The sequence below is a fragment of the Ornithodoros turicata genome, chromosome 2 (genome assembly GCF_037126465.1).
Source record: "Ornithodoros turicata isolate Travis chromosome 2, ASM3712646v1, whole genome shotgun sequence".
Classification (NCBI taxonomy): domain Eukaryota; kingdom Metazoa; phylum Arthropoda; class Arachnida; order Ixodida; family Argasidae; genus Ornithodoros; species Ornithodoros turicata.
In genome coordinates, this window is record NC_088202.1 from 76,270,603 (window position 1) to 76,281,697 (window position 11,095).

The 11,095-nt window shown below is 51.2% G+C and overlaps 1 long non-coding RNA gene across 2 annotated transcripts; it reads right to left on the bottom strand.

Moving 5' to 3' along the window:
* Positions 1–10,064, bottom strand: LOC135383729 (uncharacterized). Of its 2 annotated transcripts, XR_010420030.1 has the most exons (4): positions 10,031–10,064; positions 263–452; positions 132–188; positions 1–71 (listed from the first exon to the last, which is right to left on the bottom strand). It is a non-coding gene; the product is annotated as an uncharacterized LOC135383729 (long non-coding RNA). The 2 variants fall into 2 exon arrangements; XR_010420029.1 differs by lacking the exon at positions 10,031–10,064 and having other exon boundaries at positions 263–650.
* Between the last annotated feature and the right edge of the window lie 1,031 nt (positions 10,065–11,095).

The following is an 11,095-nucleotide window of genomic DNA, read 5'->3' on the forward strand; positions in this document are numbered from 1 at the left end:
GTTTATTTTTTCAAATGAAGAACATACGAAGGAACCATGTGCACCCATCAGTCAGCCCCAGCATCAAAACACTGCAAAGAGAAAGGAAACTGTTACAGGGAACAGGGCAATTGACATGCAATTATACTCACCGTTTATTTTTAAAAGGAAGAACATACGAAGGAACCATGTGCACCCACCAGTCAGCTCTGGCATCAAAACCCTGCAAAGAGTAAGGGAACTGTTACAGGGAGCCGGGCAATTGACATGCAATTATACTCACCGTTTATTTTTTCAAAGGAAGAACATTCGAAGGAACCATGTGCACCCATCAGTCAGCTCTGGCATCAAAACATCGCAAAGAGAAAGGAAATTAGACTCACCGTTATTTTTTCAAAGGAAGAACATAAGAAGGTGTGGGGCGAAGTAGAGGAAGAAGTTTGGACGTTGCGGGACGACGAGGAAGTGAGAGCCTTGGGGGTAAAAAGGAGAACGACGAGGGGTTTGTGTGGTCAGTGTGGACGTGGAAGCGGAGAAGAAAAGACACTGTAAGATGTGAGTCATTAAAACAGCGGTTGTTAAGTATATCTTGTATGTGCATTTGTGCCTCGCTTTCCACGGGAGTCGAATGGACGGGCTTTGCCCCCGAGAGTGGGAATAGGCTCCCACAAATGGCGCCCAACGTGGGGCACGAGCTCGTTCGTTCGATGACGTGGAGGACGTGGGACGTTCTAATTGTCTCGTTCCATTTTAGTGTGTCAAGTTTTGTTTCAGTGTGATTCCGCCGGATTGTGGTACTTCAATTACTTCGTGTTCTTTCTTTTTTTTTCTTTGTATCTCCCTTTGTTGGGGCAGCATTTTTGCTGCTCGTTTTCATTGAGTGTTACAGCTCCCGCCCGGTGCCTGACCCGTGGAGCTGATGGACCGTACACCGCCTCGCGGGTACAACCTCCGGAGTGGAGCAAAAGCTCCGGTACCCCAACGGTCCCACTCGGAGGAGCGGCCGGTACACGTCGCCCCGGCGCCTACGGAGCCGAGAGGACCGGCCGACGATGAGAAGGCACCTGCCGTGCCTCCATCCCAAGGTACGTCGACTGCGGTATCTGCAGTGCCACAGTCAGACACCACAGCAACGGCAGAGCTTCTGTCACGTATGGCAGAGCTGTGCTCGTTGATGACGCGACGCCTTGATGCCGGGTTGGTTTCGCCGCCGCAGGCACAAGCGCCCGTCCGACTGACAATCCCTGTTCCTACCTTCTCAGGGTATACCGATAGAAAGTCAGTCGCAGACTTCTTGGATGACCTTACCGCCTATCAGGCTGGTATGGGAATTTCAGACGAGGTCTTGATCCTACGCATCGTGCAGGTTGCTTTGGTAGGAGACGCCGCCCGCTGGCTTCGACTGCAGTCGAGGTTCACGTCCTTGCAGGACTTCAAGCAGCGGTTTAAAAACGAATTCCTTCCCCCGGATTACGAATATCGTATCCTGGAGGAGTTGCACAAACGTACTCAGCATCCACATGAGACGTTGGCAGAATTCGTACGGGCCCTGCAAGAGCTGTACAGCAGCGCAGAACCAACTGCAACAGAGCAGCAGCGAGTAACACAGGCTATCCGTCAGTGCCTCCCCCGCTTCCGGCCCTACCTTCGAGCCCGCCGCTTTGATAGTCTTGAAGCGTTGGCGCAGGAGGCTCGTACCATACAGGGCGACCTCCTAGCCGAACTCGAATATCGGCCCCCGCCGCCGCCTGAATGGGCGTTAGAACCACGCTGTGCGTGGTCAGCGGGAGCAGCCTCGGTCGAACGCCTACCTGCAGTGGGACAGGATGAGCACCACCGTAATCCTTATGCGGAGCCATCCCGCCGAGCAATTGATCCCTTCCGTCATGGACAGAGGGCGATCCCCGCAGGAACGAGCCATGACAGACCCGTCCTGCCTAATTATCGTGGTCAACCCGGCAATACAGCTGGCGAAACTACCGACAGGCAGCGGGAACGGCAGCGTCTGCCGCGCCCGCAGCCGCAAAGGTCCGTCGGCTGTTGGAATTGCGGCAGCCCCGAACATTTCCGTCGGGACTGTCCGCACCGAGGGCCGAATACCCGTGATGTGCCAACGGGAAACGGCCGCAGCCGACGTCCATGAACGCTCGCTTAACGACGTCGGCTATCTGCCGAATGAGCGAACGAACTGTCGCTAGCAGCGGCCGTGATCATGCAAAAGCTGGCTCTGCAAGCAGCAAGACAACCAGAGGAGACGCATTAGCTCCTTTTGCTCTCTCTGTTCGGAATGGCATTCAGGACAGAGAATCAAATATCGCAGTTCGCATTTTGGGCAGAAACTACATCGCCCTTATCGATACGGGAGCTACACTCTCTCTCATCGGCGACTGTGTTTACGAGCACTGCCTGCAAAGACAAGTAGTTCTGCAGGCTACTGAGGTCACCCTTCGTCTTGCTTCCAATGACGTCATTCCAGCACAATCTGCAGTTGTACTCTGGCTCCGTTTCGATGGGAGACGGCGAAAGCAGCGCTTCGTTCACCTTCCTGGCCTGGCAGTGCCCGTTATCCTGGGCAGGGATTTCATCATCCGGCACAAGTTGGCGCTGGACCTGCCCAATGGAGGATACGTATACCACGGTTCGACAGGGTTCTTCCCCTTCGCCACGGCAGCGGACGATTGCACAGCACAGCAAGCTGCAGCAGTCTCCACCGAACCGTCTGCACTCCCAACTGTCTTGGGGTCATTCCATGGTCCTGAGGAGGAGCGCCGTCAGCTTCAACAAGTACTGCGGCAGTACGACGGTATCTTTACCGAAAAACCCGGTAAGACGTCTCTGTTACAGCATAGCATAGACACGGGAACGCTAGGCCCTGGCGTTGTAATCCAAGACCTTTGAACGTACATAAGCGTGCTTTGTTAGACGCTGCTCTAGAAGAATGCTCGAAACCGGTGCAGTTCAGAGATCCCAGAGCCCTTGTGCGTTTCCTGTCGTCCTAGCTCCGAAACGTGATGGTACGGCAAGGTTATGCGTCGACTATCGTCGACTTAACGCAGTAACTGTAAGGGACTCTTATCCCTTCCCGTCCATCGAATCAATCATGTATTCCCTGGGCAACCCTACTGAAAAATCCTATATGTAGATCCTCATATGATGTTATTGGATATAGGACCTATAAGTGGTGTAGGTTCCACAGGAGTTATAGGTTTTATAGGACCAATATAGGTATTATAGGAGATGTAGGACCTGCGTCTCCTATATGATCTGTACACTGCGTGCATGGGGACACGGTATGAAATTTGGCTGTGGCGATACATGCATACACATGCAATGAACAAAAATAATAGGAGAGGAGTACAATAAAATACCATCTACTTCCCTTTATTTATTAATACCATTCACAATTTTTTACATTCAAGGACACAGCTGTAAAAGCTTGCACTGCCGTGGAGCAGATGACGAGTTGCATGGGTGAGGCGTATGCCTCATCTGTTTCACAGTAAACACAAATCAGTGAAGAGCTCTGCAACGTACTTTGACGCGACTTACTTGATGTCTTTCAACATTTCCGTGACGTATCTGTTCATTTTCCCACGTCGTGTGTGTGCTGGCTCATCTGCGTTGTTCACGAAAATCGATCCGTGAAAAGCATCTGAAATTCCCAAATTCGTCGTAAGTAGCGGGGCCACTGGAGCATCACATGTGACATCGTAACCCTGATAAGCGTTGGAGGTTTACCAATAGGGACACTGAGCTAACAGATAGAAATAAGGTAATAGGAATCACAAGGGTAATATTCACACTGAGAGCATAAAGTAGGAGGAACCCACATGCTGCAAAGGATACTGAACAAAAAGCACGAAACATGACACTACTGGCACGCAACTAACCTTTACTTCACCAAATCGAAGGGCTTCTGGACGTATCTTCCAACACGCACACAAGAAAGCACGTCCAGGCATCGCCTGTAGAGCAGAATAACACATCCACAGCAGTTCGGTGCACCAGATGGGCCCAGAGCCACAACGAAACGCGAAAATCCGGATGCGAGAACAAACGCGTCCGACCTCAACGAACTTTGCAAGCGAAATGAACGCCAGAGCGCCAGAGCCCCGCCTGGTGGCGGCGGTGGAAGGGAAGGAAGATGCACGGAGTTCAGGCGCTCCTCGCACTATGGCAAGAGAACGGAAAGTCGCGCGAGGACGGGACTAATACTATCGAAAAGAGGACGCTTTCCCCGTCAAAAAGAGACCTCAACCGCGTTTCTACGCCTACAAAAACCCGATATCGAGAAAAATGCCCCGGTCCTATGTATAAGAGGGCCGCCGTTGCCACGGTGTCCTAACTCGGGAACGGAGAGAGATAGAAAGGTGCCGCAAGTTTCTACGCGTTGCCTATATCGAGTGCGTTTATCCATTAAAAGGAAATTCGCATCCGCCGCGGGATTGAAACCTGAAAACGGAGACAAAGTCAGGAAATGGTGGTCGGTGTCAGGAATTTCGAGAATGACGCCTTAACCGCTGGAAATGGACGGATGGTTTGAATGAGAAAGTTGTAGAGCAGAGAACAGAGCACATGCACACAAAATTTCAACTGAATCGGACGTCGGGTATGCGAGTTAAGACTCCGAACAGTGGGAAGCGTTTCAGAGTTGCGCTAGCCAGACTGGTCGCCTCGTCATACTCGCCGATATGGCGAGAACGGAACGTCGCGCGTCTACGGGATCAACGCTGTTCGAAAGAGCACATCGAGACTGTCACAACGAAGGGAAACACGACAATGTCGCAACAAGGGGAACGTTTTGGGGGGGAAAAGCCGTCGGTCCCATGTACTGGGAGGCCAGTAAACGCGGAAACCTGTAACTCGAGAACCGCTAAAGTCGGAAAAGTGTGGTAAATTTTACCACGTGCACCGCGTCGATAACAGTATGCTCTCCAAAGATACATCATGTCCGACGCGAACTTATTTCCGAAAAAGGGCCCCGAAGTCCGAAAAAACGGCGTTTCTAACGCGTCTCCTCGTACAACTTCTAAACCACGAGATCAGCTGCTAGTGTGATTTGAGCGATCGTAGAACTATTCCAGACCTGTTCGGACCTAAATTTTGGTCTCGATCCGATAAACGGGGCGAGAGGTACGGGACTTTGGAGGTGTCGGAAGCACTGGCGGCGGCCTTGAATTTCCAAATATCTCGGCAACTGTCAGGATTTCTCACAAGCCACGAGCATGCAGGCGAAGGGGGAAGAAACGGGAATTCGTCACAAAAAAACGCGTCCCGATATGACAGCTGCAGGCCGAGATATTAGACCCGGAAACCCATCGAGCGACAACTGGATGGGGTTCAACAACCACTGGACGGTTGAAAAACGCCAAGTACTGTAATGTGCCAAATGTGTGGATGGAACGCACGCATCATTTTATGTTTGATCTTTGGTCGATCAGTAATTGACTTGTATGTATGTTCCAAAAAAGAATCGAACACATCATGAAATGAAACACATATCAGCCCTCCTAAAATCAATATAAAATTTTTACATGTAAAGATTTTATATTGATTTTAGGAGGGCTGGTATGTGTTCCTGCACGTTCTTACTTGTTTCAGGGTTTCAGGGACTTATAACTGGTCGGCAAAGGATGGCTCCTATGTGGCCGTATGTGACCCTGTATGACTCCTGCATGGTCTACATATAGGACCCGTGTAACTCCTACATCCTCAGTGTAGGAACTTATGGGTCCTGCATGGTCCTACATGACTCCTGCATGGGCTCGTTTAGGATCCCATAATGGCCTACACAGGAGTTATATAGGACCTTATGGCTCCTACATGACTCCTGCATGGACTCGTATAGGATCCCATAATGACCTACACAGGAGTTATATAGGTTCCTAAATAACCCATAAGGATCCTGTAGCATCCTATATAATTTTACACAGGACCTATATGAATTACTTATGGGTTTTTTCAATAGGGAACGCTGCGGTGTTTTCAACGCTTAATTGTAGCAGAGGGTTCTTGCAGATCCAAGTTGCCCCGGAGGATGTCCCGAAGACAGCCTTTACCTGTCATAGGGGTCTGTTCGACTTCGTACGGATGCCTTTCGGTCTGTCTAACTCACCAGCCAGTTTCCAGCTGTTGATGGACACCGTATTAGGAGATGCGAAGTACAATTTCGCGATGGCGTACATGGATGATGTCGTAGTGTTTTCCAGAAATTTTCAGGAACACTTGGAACACCTGTCAATCGTCCTTGCAAGGATGAAGCAGGCGGGGCTAACCATTAACCCCCGCAAGGTACAGCTGGCATCGCCTAGGATCAGCCTTCTCGGCTCCGTGGTGGACGGAGGCACCATCAGTCCTAGCGATGACAAGCTAAAGGCGGTCATGGAGTTTCCGGTTCCCGGTAACGTAAAAGCCTTGCAGCGTTTTCTAGGTATGGTTGGTTTTTACCGGCAGTTCATTCCTAATTGTGCTCAGCTAGCGCAGCCGCTTAAGCAGTTGTTGCGCAAAGACACACGCTGGCATTGGGGAGAACAGCAGGAACAATCCTTCCGAGCTCTATCTCATGCAATCGCTAATAAGGCCAGGCTATATTTGCCCGACCTAAATAAACCGTTTGTTGTGCAAATAGATGCTAGCGATTATGGTGTTGGCGCAGTTCTCTTGCAGGAGCATGACGCTATTCTCTGTTCAGTGGCTTTTGCAAGTCGCACGCTCAATCCGGCAGAACGGAACTATTCCGTCACGGAAAAGGAGTGCCTGGCGATCATCTTCGCTCTCAGGAAGTTTGATCTCTACCTGGATGGCAGCACTTTCACCGTCCAGACTGACCACCAGGTACTCTCATGGCTGCAGCGGCTCCACAACCCAGCTGGACGTCTCGCCAGGTTGGCCCTGAAGCTACAAGGCTACTCCTTCAACGTGGAGTATAGGCGGGGCTCCACGAACGTGGTAGCGGACACACTATCCCGTGCGCCTCTACCGGAGGGGGAAGAGGTAGGCACCGAGGCGCCTTCTCAACTCCTCGCAGCAGCACAAGTGGCACGGGACGGATTCTCGTCCTGGGGCACGGTCGTGAGAAGAGAGCAGCTCCTAGACGCTCAGAGAGCTGACGGCCTTTGTCAGCGGGTGTCTCAATGGTTAGCTGAGCAGGTCTCGGCAGACACCGGAACGTCTGACGGACGGCACGACTCCTATCTGCTGGGCGAGGATGGCATCCTGTTCAGGTACATACCCCAGGCGGATGACGATGACTGTACATCCCCATTCAGAGTCGTAGTGCCACGGAAGCTGCGTAAGTCTTTCATACGTTACTTTCATGACTCGGCCTTGGCAGGTCACAGCAGTGGCAGGAAAACTTATGAAAAGTTATGTCGTGTTGCGACATGGCCAGGAATGAGGCAGGACGTAACAAAGTATGTTCCTACTTGTCCGATATGCCAGAGAGCAAAACCTCGTGGTGGTTTACCCCCGGGCGCTTACAGCCGGTTCAGAGCAATAGGCCCTGGCAGATAGTTGCTTGTGATGTGATGGGACCTTTTCCTCGTAGCCCTAGAGGTAACCAATACCTGTTCGTGGTTACTGATCATTTCACAAAGTGGGTTGAGCTGTTTCCTCTCAGGACGCTGACTTCCCAAAGAGTATGGGAACGACTACTCGACACCTTTTGCCGGTTCGGGTTTCCCGCTCAGCTGATCACTGACAACGCAACCTACTTTACAAGTAAGGTGTTCTCAGATTCTTGCGCTGTCTTAGGCACTCAGTACAAGAAGACTTCCCCGTATCACCCTCAGGCTAATATTACCGAACGTGTTAGTCGGAACCTGAAGATGATGTTGGTTGCTTTTACTAGTCAGCACCACCGTGATTGGGATCTTAGCCTGACTGAGCTGGCGTTCGCTACACGGACGACGGTCAACAGATCTACAGGCTTCACCCCGGCGTTCCTGAACTTGGGACGAGAGGCTCCTTTTCCAGTAGAGAATGCCCTGGGCCTCCGGGATGGCAGTAGCCTGCCTCCTTATACAAGGTACGCTGAGGACCTCCAGAGCCGACTGGACGTCGCAGCTCGGACGGCTCGGGAGAACTTGGACGTCGCAAGGTTGGACCAGGCTCGCCAGTACAACCGTGGACGACGGAATCTCACCTACAGTGTCGGTGATCTTGTCCTTCGACTGACTCACTCGCTTAGTGATGCGTCACGTGGCTTTGCAGCTTCACTCGCAGATAGGTGGGATGGCCCCTTTGAGGTAAGTGCGTGCTCCTCCGGCCTCACTTACAGGCTTCGTCGTTGTGACACGGGCGAAGAAACTGGGCCAGTACATATCCCGGACCTGAAGACTTACCACCTCCGAGACCCCGAGAGTGAAGAAGCAAATGGTCAGCTTCCTCCTCTAGACCTGGACCAGGATCCTGTTCCCGGACCTTCCAGGCGCTACAGTTTGCGTCCCCGCAGGCGGCGCACGTAGCTGCTACTATCCTAGTCACTAAATCCTAGTGCTCTTGAATACTTGGTCTTTCTTAGTGTGATTTCTGTTTCGCAGTCTTCAACTATAACCTTCTGGGGGAGAGCCTTTTCAGGTTCTCGCGATCGGAAATTGCTTTCTCACCGTCGTCCCCCATTCTTTCTCGCAGCGGCCATGCCTCCCCAAAGAAAGCGTAGTCGCGGGCCTGGACGCTCTCCAGGATCTAGCTCGTCTACCGCCCGGCCTCAGGTACCGAGCCGATCCGAGCCACCAACTCACCGGTCAGTGGCTACATGGACCGTCGTAGCGGGAGACAGACCGGTATCATGGGCCTCCCGCTCTCGCTGGACCTCTCAACCACGCCCGCTTCGCACCGACAACCCGGCGAAAGTGCCTCAACCTTTCAGAGGCCTGTTGTTGACAGACCGACACCTCAATGACCCCCCGATTCCGCTGACTGCGGAGGAAAAGAGACTTCTGTGTCCTCTGTGTCAAGTCCCTGAGCTGCACTGTCGAACACATCGACAAGGACCGCTTCACCGAGCTAGGCAACAGTCCAACAGCGGGAACGTGGCCTCAGCGCTAGAGACATTGAGGAGGCACAGGCCCGACCTCTTAAGGCCTTCCTCCCCACCGAACCCTGGGGACGATGTGGTCCTGGAGTTCACTGACGACGACCTCTAAACATTCTAAAGTTTCAACATTCAAGTTTCATTTTCATTTCAAGTTTCAAGTTTGTGTTCAACGTTTTGCAGTGGGGGAAGTGTGGGGCGAAGTAGAGGAAGAAGTTTGGACGTTGCGGGACGACGAGGAAGTGAGAGACTTGGGGGTAAAAAGGAGAACGACGAGGGGTTTGCGTGGTCAGTGTGGACGTGGAAGCGGAGAAGAAAAGACACTGTAAGATGTGAGTCATTAAAACAGCGGTTGTTAAGTAAAGTAAAGTATATCTTGTATTAGCATTTGTGCCTCGCTTTCCACGGGAGTCGAATGGACGGGCTTTGCCCCCGAGAGTGGGAATAGGCTCCCACAAAGGTGCACACAAAACGCGGAGATGCACGGAACTTCTTCGGCAGCGTTCATAAGGACATCTGATCATTACCCTCTCGTATGTGCTGCTTCATATGCGACACTATCTCTATGTTCGTAGTGAACAGACGCGACACGAGTGGACGTGACATACTTTCGTGGTTTCGGAAAGCAAATCGATTCGAGGCGACCGCCCTGGTGTGTTCTTGTAACGTCCCAAAATGTGACATCTGAGTGTTGGTATAGTTCGCCGCAGTGTACACACATAATGCATGACAGCACGGTATTCTGCTCGCTTCATGTACACCTCTACAGTGGTCAACTAGCCCATCAGAGTGTTAAAAACACAAGGGCACCTTCCGCAACGATACATTCAATAAGAGCGCCTCGATCACCCTACGAGCCAGGACGAATGACACACGGAGGTCTGAAACTAGGGAGACGCTTCACAGCAAACGCGAGCCACGATTTACTGGTGTACCATAAGTTGAACAAAAACCAGGCATACGGTCCACCACGCTCAAATCGCAAAGAACAGGATGTACGAACAGAAATGTGCTCACCTGACTACGTGCATTCACGAGATTTACAACGACCGCTTCATCCTCCTTCGTCAACGATCGTCCGCGCACGATGTTACGCTTCCGGCGGTTGCGAATGACGGCAATGCCCAGTACTTGCTTTGGCCTTGCCTCCGCATTGAAGTTTTTGGCCGGCGCATGATGATGGCGCCACCGTTTTACGTAGTCTTCGCAGTATTTATGATTACGCTAACAACGCCGTCGTCAGATACTATTAAACGCCCGTAGAAATCACAGTATTTTTTACAGTGTGCTCAGTTCCCACTGAAGTCGAACCAGGACTCATACTAACCCGTCCCTGTCCCCCCACTCCGTCCCGCTGTCCCCTCTCCACGTCCGTAAGGCGTTAACAGCCACAATTGCTTCGCGGCAATAACACGGAATAAAAAGTAGAAACCTCCAGACGTTTTTCAATACGAACTCAGTAGAAATAGTGTAACAGTTCTGGCGATATAGAATCAATAGGAACTCCGTAGCCCATTACAATACAGGTTCAATAAGGACAATAATCGTTTTACAACGCAGGCTCAATATGAAATTTATAGGCCCTGTCACAATCAAAGCTCATTAAGAAATCGCTGGTCAATCCCCAGCAGACTTTCTACTGGATGCTCATACAGGGTCTATAAACTTCTTATTGGTTCTATGAAAGCTTCGTGTTGATGGCACAAAGTTTTGTTTATAGATTTACCACGATAAGGGCTCAATAAGAAATCAGTGGCCAATTCCCAAAAGACTTTCTACAAGAAGACCATACAGCGCTTATAAACCCTTTATCGAATTCCCTCGTACAGCTATTGAGAACTATCAAGAGACATTTTATACAGTAGCAATACACTTTTTCATAACGGCAAGGTGCCGTACAGCGCAGGTCTTCTCATCAAGCTGGGCAAGCGTGACTCTTTGAACTTGCAGTGAGTGTGGCGTTGTATAGAGGACGCTGAACACATCCTCCTCAGGTGTCGGAAAGCGGGCCTGTCAAGTGTGAACTCCTGAGCCATCAACATCGCGACTCACACCCCCATTTTGTTCTTTATCACATCACCA